Here is an 11,091-nt window from a genome sequence, read left to right on the forward strand (position 1 = left end):
ACCAGCTCCTGCAGCTCTACAACTCCTTACCTTTAAATTTCTACCCTGCTTCTCTCAGCAGTTCCTGGTTGGCTTGGGATCAAGCAGCTGCATCATTCATCATCAGGCATGCGAAGGGAGTGGTGGAGCATGTAGTTTTTGCAGCTTCCCTCCACCAGGACAGGTGCTTAGGAGCCTGCCCTCATCTCAGAAGCAGGGGAGGGAGGGAGGGAGGCAACAGGACTACAATTCCCACAAGCCCCGGCAGAGCCTCCTGCCCTCCTCCCTCGCTAGTGGGTTGTGGGGGGGATAGTTCACGTGCTGCAGGCGCTACTGATTAAGCCCAGCAGAAGCACTGGAGGCTGGAAACTACTTGTCCCACGATTCTCAGCGTGCCCTAGGGGTTTGCTCAGTGGGAGAAACACATTGCAATGTATGCAGTAGGAAGCAGCTTTCCTGCCTCCCAAGCTGTGCTGCAGCACCAAAAAAATCCTTCATCGAGACTGCCAGATAATCCTCTCTTCATGGGGTGGAAATGGATAATGAATATATTTCTAAGGGGCTTGAAGGGTCGGAATTAGCCAAAAAAAAATGTAAACAGGTATTGCAAATATAACCGTAAAACCCAAGCAGCTAGAATTCACTGTTCCCATGCACTGATTAACTACCACCTCTTCCAGTACAGTCATAACTCCCCTTACCTACAAAGATGCCCATGCTTAACTTGATAAGGCTCTTTGCGTAAATCTGTTATCTTTTATTAGACCAACTCAAATAGTAGGAAACATCTTTTTTGCAAGCTTGCAGGTATAAATACCCTTCCTTGTCTGCCTATGTCCTAGATAGGGTGGCCATCATAGAGGACAGTCTGGTTGTCCTCTGTCCTCTATTGATACAAAACATGATGCCTTTTTGTCTTCCATTTTTCTTTTCAAGTTTATACAAGGGAGCTATTTTTTCTCTTCAAGAGAAAAATAAAGGACATAAAGGCATCGGGTTTCGTATCTATAGAGGACAGAGGACAACCAGACTGTCCTCTATGATGGCCACCCTATCTAGGACATAGGCAGACAAGGAAGGGTATGTATAGCCTCAAGCTTGCAAAAAAGAATTTTTCCAACTATTTGAGTAGCAAAAAACTGGAATGTCCTCTATGATGGCCACCCTAGTCCTAGACTGACACAGCTACAACCTATACCCCTGTAACACACTTAACTTTGCATTCTTGTTGATTTATGAAACAGAACTAAAAGCTCCAAGTTTTATTTGTTTCTTGATGAAATGAATGGAAATACTCGTAGCAAAACAAGGGTAACATTGGACCCCTGCTAAACCAAATAGGACAACTGATAACCGACACCCAGGAAAAAACTAACCTGTTTAATGGGTACTTTGTATCATTTTTTCATCAACCCAAAGGGTCTGCCCTACCTAGCAAGATGTGGGAAGGCCAGGGTGAGGGTGAATTTATACCCAGCATCAGTGTAGACGTTGTAAAGGAACACCTTGAGAGGCTGGACACAGTCAAGTCAGCGGGTCCTGACAGATTGCACCCTAGAGTACATCAGGAGCTGGCAGGAGTCATAGCCCAGGCACTGGCAAAGATTTTTGAAAACTCGTGGTGCTCAGGTGAAGTACCTGAAGATTGGAAGAAGGCCAATGTGGTACCCATCTTTAAGAAAGCGAGGAAAGTAGATCCAGGGAACTACAGGCCAATCAGCTTGACCTCAATCCCTGGTAAGATTCTAGAAAAAATCATCAAAGAGTCCATTCTTGACAAGCTGGCTGATGGCAACATCCTGTGGGATAGCCAGCACAGGTTTGCTGCAAGTAGGTCTTGCCTGACCAATCTCATCTCCTTCTATGACCAGGTGACATATCACCTGGAGAAGGGGGAAGAGATTGACGTCATATATCTGGACTTCAAAAAAGCCTTTGATCTGGTGTCCTATGATCTCCTCTTGGAAAACTTGGCCAACCATGGCCTCGGCTACACCACAGTCCGATGGCTAGAGAATTGGCTCTGAGGCCGGACTCAGAGGGTGGTAGTTGAGAGAAGCAAATCATCATGGCGCTTCATGACTAGTGGTGTTCCCCAAGGCTCTGTCCTTGGACCTCTTCTCTTTAATGTCTTTATCAACGACCTGGATATAGGTCAAAAGTGGACTGGCCAAGTTTGCCAATGACACCAAACTTTGGGGTAAAGCATCCGCACCAGAGGATAGGCTGGTGATCCAGGTTGACTTGGATAGGCTGAAAAAGTGGGCAGATACAAACCTCATGACTTTCAGTATCAACAAATGTAAGGTACTCTACCTTGGGGAAAAAAACCCTGCAGCACACTTATAGGCTTGACAGCGCTACGCTCGCTAGCACCAAAGCCGAAAGAGACTTGGGGGTCATGACTGACTGCATGATGAACATGAGCCACCAATGCGATGTCGCAGCTGGTAAAGCAAACCAAACTGTGGCTCGCATCCATAGATGCTTCTCAAGTAAGTCTCAGGATGTCATTCTCCTGCTGTACTCGGCCTTGGTGAGGCCTCAGCTGGAGTACTGCATCCAATTTTGGGCTCCACAATTCAGGAAGGATGTGAAGAAACTTGAAAGAGTCCAGAAGAGAGCCACGCACATGATCAGAGGACAGGAGAATAGGCCTTATGAAGAGAGGCTGAGCCATAGGAGTCTTCAGCCTGGAAAAGTGCAGGGTCAGCGATGGCCTCATGGCAGCCTATAAGTATATCGGGGTCTGCATCAGGATCTGGGAGAACGTCTGTTCACCAGAGCACCCCAAGGGATGACAAGGTCCAATGGTCACAAACTCCTTCAAGACTGTTTTAGGCTGAACATAAGGAAAAACTTCTTTATGGTCCAAGCCCCCAAAGCCTAGAATAGGCTTCCTCCAGAGGTGGTGCAAGCACCTACTCTGGATTCCTTTAAGAAGCATTTGGACACTTATCTTGCTGGGATCCTCTGACCCTAGCTGACTTCCTGCCCTTGGGGCAGGGGCTGGACTCAATGATCTCCTGAGGTCCCTTCCAGCCCTAATGTCTATGAAATCTGTGAAATTTATGTATGTTTTCCAGTTTGAGAGCAAGCAAGGTTCTTTGAGTAGATGTGATATCTTTGAGTAGAAAGATATCACATCAGCTCAAAGAACCTTGCCTGCCTATGTCCATGGACCAACATGGCTACAACCAAAACCCACTTTTAGTTTGAGATGCATGCAGTACTGCCAGCCCCTCAGTGCTCAAAAGTCATGAGGGAAGCTCCTGGAGATCACAGGATTGGGTTCAACATGATGTAAAAGTAATTAAGCACTTAATCTACAAGGGGAGATAGCCAGAATTGCTTTTCCCATTTAACTGCCGGTGCAGAGGCATTTATTCTGAAATGAGTGCCTCACTCCAAATACGTTTGATCCTTTTGTTTTCATTTAACCCCTTACCTTCATTTGAATTAGCTCCCCTGTATAAACTAGCTTAAATTTGTATTTGCCTTCTTTCTCATGAGACTAAAGATGGCATATTCAAGTATTTTTGCACAACACCAGGTCTAGAAACTTCCTTTTTTTGGAAAAAAAAAGAAAGCTGAAATGCGTACATAATCACATGACTCCAGAATCTGGGACACCAACAAGCATCACAAGACTCCCTACTAAAATTGTGAGTTGGCAACATTGCAGGGAAGTGTTTGTGCCAAGTATTTTTAAAACATACAGAGGAAGATTGTGCAGGGAAGATTGTGCAGGGAAGCTCCATAAACTTCAGGGATTGCTTCTTAACAGCATAAAGAACCCTGGACTGAACTCTTAATGTAATAGTTAATAATTGTAGGTAGCTAACTTGAATGATGCCTACTATAAATATAAACTATAGATTATAGACGTTCTTAGTATTTCTTAGCATTAAGGTTCTACATCAAATGATGTAATAAGTAAAAGTCTATTTAAACATTTTATAGAATGTCACTAATTAAAAAAATTACTTCAGTAAGTGCAAAACGGATCTCTAAAGTATAGTTTACACTGAAAATACCTTTTTGCAGAGAAAAGAGATCTCTATCTAGCTGGAATGAGGAGTCTGTCAAGATTTTGGTGAAATCAGAGTTCACTAAGGCTTGTTTTTTCCTTTTGAAGTGTAAGAATGCATTTTACTTTTTTGCTGTGACCTGTGTAACATTCAATTTTCTAGGGCAATGTATTGATAAAAGAGTCTAGTATAAGAAAGTTTTTGTGAACATGAGGGGATTATCAATTTCCTTACATAATCACATTAGGCCCTGCAAAGACCTATTTCTGTGCACTCCAACTAGCCCCACTGATGCCCCACTGACTAGCCCCACTGACTTCACTTCAACCTCCTGTTCCCCAATATAGAGCAATCTTAGGTATCTCCCCAGTCATGGACAAGCCTGAGAAAAGAAGACCTCGGGGAAATCTTTGTACAAATACCCTAGCAGACCTCCTCCTTTATGGTTCCACATAAGAACAGGAATCCATGTGGGGCTAGAGCATGAACGCCGCGTGCCCCTGGAGGCTGAGGGGGCACAATTTCATAGATTTCATAGACATTAGGGCTGGAAGGGACCTCGGAAGATTGAGTCCAGCCCCCCGCCCAAAGGGCAGTAAGTCAGCTGGGGTCATAGGATCCCAGCAAGATAAGCATCCAGTTTCATCTTGAAGGTGTTCAATGTAGGCGCTTGAACCACCTCCGGTGGCAGGCTGTTCCAGACCTTGGGGGCTCGGACAGTAAAGAAATTCTTCCTTATGTCCAGCCTGAAACGGTCTTGTAGTAGTTTGTGACCATTCGACCTCGTCATCCCTTGGGGTGCTCTGGTGAACAAACGTTCCCCCAGATACTGGTGGTCACCCCGATAAACTTGTAGGTGGCCATCAGATCACCCCTGAGCCTGCGCTTTTCCAGGCTAAAGAGCCCCAGGGCTCTCAGCCTGTCATCGTAGGGTCTGCTTCCCTGACCTCTGATCATGCGCGTGGCTCTTCTCTGGACTCTCTCAAGCTTCTCCACATCCTTTTTGAATTGTGGAGCCCAAAACTGGACGCAGTACTCCAGCTGCAGCCTCACTAAGGCCGAGTACAAGGGGAGAATGATGTCCCGGGATTTGCTTGAGAAGCATCTATGGATGCAAGCCAGCATTTTGGTCACTTTACTAGCCGCAGCATCGCACTGCAGGCTCATGTTCATCTTGTGGTCAATGATGACCCCCAAGTCTCTTTCTTCCATAGCGCTAGCCAAAATAGCACTGCCGAGCCTATAAGGATGCTGCGGGTTTTTCTTCCCAAGGTGGAGAACCTTGCATTTATCGGCGTTGAACACCATCAGATTCTCGTCCGCCCACTTGCTGAGCCTGTCCAGGTCAGCCTGGATCATCCGCCTGTCTTCTGGCGTGGATGCTTTGCCCCAAAGTTTGGTGTCATCGGCGAACTTGGCCAGTCCGCTTCTGACTCCAGTGTCCACATCATTAATGAAGATGTTGAACAGTATGGGTCCAAGGACAGAGCCCTGGGGGACCCCACTGGTCACAGGACACCACAATGAGTGACTTCCATCAATTACTACACTCTGGGTCCGACCCCGGAGCCAATTTTCCAGCCAGTGGATCGTGGAGGACCCAAGGTGACAATTGGCCAGTTTCTCCAAGAGACGATCATGGGACACCAGATCGAAGGCTTTTTTGAAGTCAAGATATATGACATCAATCTCTTCTCCCTTGTCCAGGTGATAGGTCACCTGGTCGTAGAAGGAAATGAGATTGGTCAAGCAAGACCTACCCGCAACAAACCCGTGCTGGCTATCCCTTAAGATGTTGGCGTTGGCCAGTCCATTAAGGATGGCCTCCTTAATAAACTTTTCTAAGATCTTCCCTGGGATAGAAGTCAGGCTGATGGGCCTATAGTTAGCCGGATCCACTTTCCTCCCTTTCTTGAAGATAGGCACCACATTGGCCTTCTTCCAGTCTTCAGGCACTACACCAGAGCGCCAAGAGTTTTCAAAGATCTGAGCTAGAGGCTGGGCTATGATGCTTGCCAGCTCCTTGAGTACCCTGGGGTGAAGATTGTCAGGGCCGGCTGACTTGAAGGTATCCAGCTTCTCAAGATGTTCCTTCACGAAGTCAGCATTAATGGAGGGCAGGGGATCACCCTCACCCGGACTTCCCGGCCCTGTAGCGGGCATGGGCGTCCCATGGGGCTGATGAAAGACTGACGCAAAGTACCTATTTAATAGGTTGGCTTTTTCCTGGGTGTCAGTTGTCAGTTGCCCCATCTGGTTCAGCAGGGGTCCAACGTTGACCCTGCTTTTCCTCCGGCTCCCCACAATGAGCTCCCATAGGCGGTAGCAATGCTGTCAGCGGCAGGAGCGTGGTGGCGGCAAGTGGGGAGCTCCAGCAGGCGGCCGCAGCGCTGTTGGCAGCAGGGGAGCAAGGGTGGTGAGTACTGACCAGCTGTTGGCGACCACCCACAGACACCACTGGCAGTGTTGGCAGCAGCCAGCGTTAATCACGGACCACCCTCAGACACCACCAGTGGTGTTGGCAGCAAGGGGGAGGGGATGGTGAGCAGTGACTGCCTGCAGGCACCACCAGCAGTGTCAGCGGCATCTTTTTGTGGGGGGTGCACCGCCATGCTCAGTGTACCCGCATGCAGCCCCTATCTATTGCCAATGGGCTAGAGACATCAATAAGTAAATTCTGTTACTGTACATTGGCTCTGACACTTGTTGTTCTTCTCAGCTCCCAAACAAAGTAGCAGACTTCAGGGCACCTTGATTTATACCCTCACCTCTCAGTTTACATCATCTCTTCTTGGCCAGAGCAGGATCAATGGAGTACCATCTGTGAACATTGAAAATGGTGCTGAGAAGGGAACTGACCCCCACCTTCCTCACAGAATGAGAAATCCACATACAGAAGATAACCTATCCTCTAATAAAGCTTCCAGGGGGTACTCTTTCCTTAGCTGAATGAGTTGAAGTCCCTTAACAGGGCTGTCTGCCTCTTCTTAAGGGGACAAGCTAACCGATTACAGGGTACTTTCTTAACACAGATGCACAATGTACTATGGCCATGTCTAGACTACCAAATTACCATACCGAGCACCAGTGCTGTCAAACACACCATGCTCCTCCTCACACACTGCCCACATCCAGACCAGACGTAGTGCAGCCAGACACAGGCAGATTCAGAATTTTTTGAAAGGGGGTGTTGGAGCAGTCACTGGTGTTGTATTGTGGCTTCATTGGTGCTGTAGGGGTTGCTTCGCCCCCTGCTCCCTGCTTCTCTCCCCCTGACCCCCAGGTGGGCAGGCCATGAAGTGGAAGATGGGGTTTTTAAGTCCCCTAATCAGGTAAAAATTGTCCTCCCCCCTCCCTTCCACTCCATGCTCAGCAACACATCCACTCCCCCACCTTCCACTGCCGCTGTTCCAGGCGAGAGGTTGGGGGAGGAGGCTCCACAGTCACTCCTACCCTGCTCCAGCTAGGCTACACCAGGAACTGGAATCAGCCATGGGCAGCAGTGGTGGCAGCAGTGGATGGATTCTCTTCCCCTGCACCTGCTTCTGGGCTGGCAGGGAACACCTGGGGAGACCAGGCAAGGAGGAGGAACCCATCTGCTGCTCTCCCTAGGTGAGCATGGCTCACCATGGAGTCTGAGCAGTGCAGGGCAGGGGCAGCTGTGGAGCACCGCCCCCCCCAACCCCAGGTCAGCAGGGACAGTGGCAGTGGCAGTGGCAGGCAGAAAAGAGGGGAATGGGAGGAGACTTGACATGCCATGGAGGGAAAAGGGGAAGGGATTCTTACTTCCTTCAGGAACTTAAAAAAAGTCCTCAGCTACTGCTTCCATGGCTTTGACTGAAAACGGGTGCATCTGTGCCATTGCACCCACTCTGTATCTGCTCTGTAGCTAGCTTGTGTAGTGGCAGGGGCAGGCTAATGAGTGCTGTCACTCAGCAGATAGGAGTCTCTGAAGTGGCAACAGCAGGATGAAGTGGGGAATTTATGAGGATTCAAGCCTCTCCTGCCAGGAAGCAGAGCAGCACTAGCACCCCAAGAAGGAAGAAGGACCTAAAAGGAGAGTCTAATATCTGCATCTGGCTCCTGAAAAAGTCTTCTTCCGTAGTTCCTCTCCCTTTTAGGTGGGGAGTTCCAAGGGTAAAAAGCATAATGAAAGTCACCTCCATTCCTTTTATCCCTCTTGGGATAAAAAGGAAAACCTACTATAGACTTTGCCTTTTTTATTCAGTATTGAGGGGAAACAGAACAGCCCTGTCTGTCCTGACAACTGAGCCTTGATAGGAAAAACAAGAGAAGGGTGAGTGAATATACCCTCTCTTCTCTATGGGGGCATGCACACTTTGTCTCACTGAGAATCTGCCTGGAGATCAGCAGTCCTTTTACATAAATTCATTCTCTTGTGCCCTTTCCCACCATGACCTGTCGTGACACAAAAGATGATGTGATATCACTGCCTATGAGGACATAGTGTCTGCCACCAGGATTAGTGAACTCTGCCTTTCTCCTTTTAACCAGTGATCTTGAGCCAATATCATCACCAGGGATGAGGGCTGTCCCCAGGGGGGAGCAAATCGAGGCGACTGCCCTGCGACCCGTGCTTTGGAGGGCCCTGTGGAGCTGGGCAGAGCGGTGTGGCGACTCCGCGCTGCTTCCAGCTTCATGTCCAGCTGCTCACCACCCGCACCCCACCAAATCTGTCGCCTCCACCCTTTATCCCTCCACCAAATCCTCCGCTGGCTTTCTTGCATCCGGGGGCAGGGCCCCGCACCCTGCTCAAGTCATCTCTGCCAGGGATCCTGATTTTCTCTGATAAAAAATAAAATCCCCAATTTTCAGATTTAAAAAAGATTTTGGATTACTTTTTTTTAATCTGAAAATTGGGATTTTTTTTTAATCTGAGAAAACCAGGATTCCCAATCATCACAGAGAGATGCACTTTTATATCAGTGCAACAAAGAAGAGCTGCTGAGTTTATAGCAACCAGACTTTCAAACAGAAAAACTACAACAATCACAGAGCAATGTGGAGGAAGAAAGGTTCTCCCAGGTAATGGATGAAAAAAAATTAACTCTCTAATGCAGCAGTGCCTCAGCCCTTCTTACATCTGTTGCTCTGTCCCCCCCAGTCCAGTACTAATTCCTGCTTTCCCCACTGCTTTTGCAACTGCTGCTCCAGTTTCTCCACTATTCTGTTCCATGCAGGTTCTTATACTGCCCTCATTGCTACTGTTAGAGAGCCTTCAGTAGCTCAGTTAGTGAGGTGATTCACATCTGTTACCTGGAGTTCATCTGTGAGAATATGTACACAAGGTAGTGTTCTGTTTTGTTTAGTAGGTAAAAATATGTGCGCTACTGTGCTTATATTTGAGGAGGCAAGGCTGAACTTGGTGCTATCATATGGATGACATGGGAGGGAGAAGAAATGGGAGGGAGAAGGCAAAGGAGGGAGTTCTGTTGTCCAGTTTGTCCAGCCTATGCTGGAGGATGGGGGTGGGAGCAGGTGAATTGGAGCTCCCACAAAGTGGGGGACTCCAATCCATGCCCACCCCCCCCATTCCCCCAGTGCAGGCTGAGCTCCCAGAATGGAGCTCCCTCACCTGCTTTCTCCCCCTTCCATCCTGAAGACAGTATTGGAGCTGGGGGGGGGGGGGGGAAGAGGGGGATGCTAGAGGAGAGAGGCTGCAGTCACACAGCCTCTCTCTGTTGGATTGGCTCCAAAGCGAATAGCTGTTGGGTCAAGAGGGTTGCTGTAACTCATGGTGCTTTTTGTGAAGTGCCATGAGTTACATCAGGGAGCTGCACAACTGTCCATGTCCTTAGGTAACATAGGTGCTTTTGTAGATCTTATCATCCATCAGTTTGTATGTTTCCCAGGCCAAAGAAATATCCTCCACTTGATAGATGTGCTATAACTAGGTTAATTTGCATAATACAAGAGCCATAGCCCTGGTAAAGTGGGTGGCATGCGAGGGTGGGGAGAAAACAAACACAAATGACATTTATTAGTCTTTTTGAGGATAGACACCAGATCTGCTCACACCATGGCCTCTGTCTGGGTCAGACTGTGTAGTTTTTGCTTGAACTGAGTCATACCTCTGCAGGTAGCCCAGCTGATTTTTCTTGGGCTATCCATGAAGTAAGGTACCAATTGGTAATACTAACATCAAACCCTGGAAGAATCAAGCGCTGAATGGTCCCCAATGGCACCATGATATATGAGCAGGGGTGGCAGCTGGGAGAGGTTGCAGGGGGCTATAGCCACCCCAAAATTCACCTTATCGCTCTCACCACCATATCCACCTCTCCCAGCTCCACCCCTGTGCAGGACTCTCTCTTCTCCCCTGGGCTGCAGCCACCCACTCTGCACAGCTGAGCCCGCCCCACTCCTGCTCACAGCCTGCAGATGTGCATCACCTTAAGTGAGTATTGTTAAAAAAACACCCTCTCCTTGGGTGCAGACCCCCCAATTTTCTGTATAGCCCACCTTAGCTCCTCCACTGGGAAGAGGCTTGTGCTGCCCCTGTGTATAAGCAAACTCACTTCACTATGGAGGTGGATAGACAAGAGAGACAAAGGAAAAGAGCTGTGACCCAACATCACCAGGATCCACTCCTTCCTTCTGGAACTGTTTGCCATGTCTGCAGTCAAACACGCAAATCTCAGACTGAACTTGCCAGTATCTCCAAATACACTTATGACTTCCCTATCTACTGGAAGACTGTCATCCTCATATCGAGGGACTGCTGGCAATGACTGATCAGCACAAAAAATGGTCAAGTCTGACCTCTGACCAGCATGTAGTATTGCTTCCTGGTAGAGGTAATCTCTGCTAGGATTTAGTCAGCCAGAAGGTAGTGCAAATGTGAAGACTGATGGAGTATACCCTAAATAATGGGGAATACTTTCTACTGTACAGAATATACATGTTCTAATTTTCAGTAAGATATTTACAAGTCAAATTAGTATTTATGTCACATTCTTTCCTAATTGTTTTCCATTTTGGTTTTCATTATGCCATCCTTTGGAATTGGTGCTTTATTTTTCCCCAAGGGAATGGGGATATTTTTTCTTCTAATTTTTTA

The 11,091-nt window shown here is 47.9% G+C and overlaps 1 protein-coding gene across 2 annotated transcripts in view; it reads right to left on the bottom strand.

The window, feature by feature from the left end:
• The window catches only part of TBXAS1 (thromboxane A synthase 1), a 374,873-nt gene extending 374,686 nt beyond the window's left edge, over nucleotides 1-187 (bottom strand). For both annotated transcript variants that reach the window (XM_006275179.4, XM_019489677.2), the window contains exon 1: nucleotides 31-187. The gene's annotated coding sequence lies outside the window, so the exon portion shown is untranslated. The remainder of the gene's footprint in view (nucleotides 1-30) is intronic.
• Between the last annotated feature and the right edge of the window lie 10,904 nt (nucleotides 188-11,091).

This window comes from Alligator mississippiensis, chromosome 4 (genome assembly GCF_030867095.1).
Source record: "Alligator mississippiensis isolate rAllMis1 chromosome 4, rAllMis1, whole genome shotgun sequence".
Classification (NCBI taxonomy): domain Eukaryota; kingdom Metazoa; phylum Chordata; order Crocodylia; family Alligatoridae; genus Alligator; species Alligator mississippiensis.